The 2,500-nt window shown below is 39.1% G+C and overlaps 1 long non-coding RNA gene across 1 annotated transcript in view; it reads right to left on the bottom strand.

Moving 5' to 3' along the window:
* Nucleotides 1–1,872: 1,872 nt before the first annotated feature.
* The window catches only part of LOC118763264, a 15,772-nt gene continuing 15,144 nt past the window's right edge, over nucleotides 1,873–2,500 (bottom strand). Inside the window, exon 3 of the long non-coding RNA XR_004999015.1 lies at nucleotides 1,873–1,953. This is a non-coding gene — a long non-coding RNA (uncharacterized LOC118763264). The remainder of the gene's footprint in view (nucleotides 1,954–2,500) is intronic.

Genomic DNA, 2,500 nt, shown 5'->3' on the forward strand with positions numbered 1-2,500 from the left:
CCGGTCGTGATTATCCCGTGTCATTTTTTCTTCTTTAGGAGTACACAGGTCAACATTATCGAACGCGTTGTTTTCTTATTTAAGTTGGAAAGGGTCGGATTTGATAGGAAAATGGTTTCTGTTTCTCTGTTGTCGCCAGCGGTGATCTAATTAAAGATTTCAAACGTACTATACATAATAATAATAATAATAATAATAATAATAATAATAATAATAATAATAATAATAATAATAATAATAATCCTTGTTATAGGCACATGGCCTGAAATTTGGAGGAGAGAGATAGTCGATTACATCGACCCCAGTACTCAACTGGTACTTAATTTATCGACCCCCGAAAGGATGAAAAGTAAAGTCAGCCTCAACGGAGTTTGAACTCAGAACGTAGCGACGGGTGAAATACCGCCAAGCATTTCGTCCAGCGTGCTAACAATTCTGCCAACGCGCCGCCTTAATAATTGTAATAATAACGGAAAATAAGCTCAATGGGAAAAACACGATCAGGGCAATGAACACATGGGCTGTTTCTTTAATGCGATATGATGCAGTCGTTGTTAGGTGGACAAAGAGCGAGCTTGAGTAAATAGACAGGAAAACTAGAGAAGGGATGACAATTAACAAGGAAGTACACCCACAAGTGATACTGAGGGGTTGTATATGCCTAAGAACAGGAGAGGAAGTGGCCTCATAGGGTGCAAGATCTGTGTTGTCAACGAGAAGGTCAACAGAGTGAATCCTTGCTTGCCGCTGTCAGAATTAACAATACGATACCTACTGAAATTGTGATGCCCCCACAAATATTTCAGAAACAAGATGAAGAAGAAAGAGTAAACAATTGGAAAATGAAATCACTGCATGGATAATACCTCAGAGAAATTGAAGGAAAAGACAGGATCAATACTTGGAGATGGCTGAGAGAAAGTGATCTGAAAGGATGCACTGAGGCATTGACATGAAGCACCCAGGAACAAGTTCTGAGAACTAATTACACCAAGTTCCAGTTAGATAAGAGCAGCGAACCAGCCCTTTGTACGATGTGTGGTCGCAAAAAAGAAACACTCTCGCATATTTTGAGTGAGTGTCGCAAGCTGGCCCAAAAGCACTACAAAAGGGGGCACGATAACGTGGATAAATTCGTCCACTGGAGAAAAGTATGGCTTGGACAGAGCATGGAAATGGTAGGAACATGAACCAGTAGGAGTCACCAAGAACAAGGAATATAAGATACTGTAGGATTTTACAATCGAATGTGACTCTCTAGTCGATGCATGGAGACCAGATATTGTTGTGGTAGATAAAGGAAACCAAGATTATGGATATTGCAATACCTAGAGACGTACGCATAAGTGACAAAGAACTAGAAAAGATCGAAAAGTACAGACTACTAAAAGATGAAATTGCAAGAATGTGGACTATGAGGAGAGTGTCTGTCATCCCAGGAGTTGTAGAGGCACTAGGAGCACTAAGAACCAAGTTCGAGAAATATATCAAAGAAATCGGAATAGGCATGAAAACAGAACAAGTCAAAAATCTGCTAGGATTTTGAGATTGGTACTTGGATGCTGAATGTCTTCTACGATAATTCACAACCAAGTATCTAAGCTTATAATGTGCGGAAAGCGACTCTGTGAGACCTCTGACAGCAGGCTGCTGTCCGCTCTCACAGAATCTACCAGAGCGAACAAGACCCATGGCTCTGAGAAGTAATACAACAACAACAACAATGATGATGATATAATAATAATAATAATAACAACAACAACAACAACAACAACAACAACGATAATAATAATAATAATTACAAAAGGTTTGTCTCCTTGGCACAGCCAGAATAATTAGGAAAGTATTAGATAGCTGAAAAATGGATAGCATGGTACCAACCATGCTACGCATGTAAGACTCCCGGAGCTCCAGCAAAACCTGTGATAAAGAGAAATAATAATAATAATAATCCTTTCTAATATAAGCACATAGCCTAGAATTTTGGGGGAGGTGACTAATCGCTTTCATCGACTCCACTGATTTACTGGTACTTAAGTTATCGAGCTCGAAATGATGAAAGGCAAAGTCGACCTCGGTGGAATTTGAACTTAGAACGTAAAGACAGGCGAAATGCTGCTAAGCATTTTCTCCGGCGTACTAACAATTCTACAAGTTCGCCAATAATAATAATAATAATAATAATAATAATAATAATAATAATAATAATAATAATAATAATTCCTCAGCAGTCCCAGTTGTTACTTATAGCTACAATGTGTTGAACTGGAATATGAGTGAAGTAAAGAATATAGATAGGAAAATACGCAAGCTGCTGAGTTGTAATAGGATGCACCACCCAAAGGCAGACGTAGATCGCCTTTACCTTCCCAGAGCCCAAGGAGGTCGAGGCCTGATCCAATTTGAACTAGCTTACAAAACAACCACAATTGGACTGGCCAAATATCTCGAAATATCGAATGACTGGATGCTAAAGCTCGTGGAAAATCACGAGAGACGA

Source organism: Octopus sinensis, linkage group LG4 (assembly GCF_006345805.1).
Source record: "Octopus sinensis linkage group LG4, ASM634580v1, whole genome shotgun sequence".
Lineage (NCBI taxonomy): Eukaryota > Metazoa > Mollusca > Cephalopoda > Octopoda > Octopodidae > Octopus > Octopus sinensis.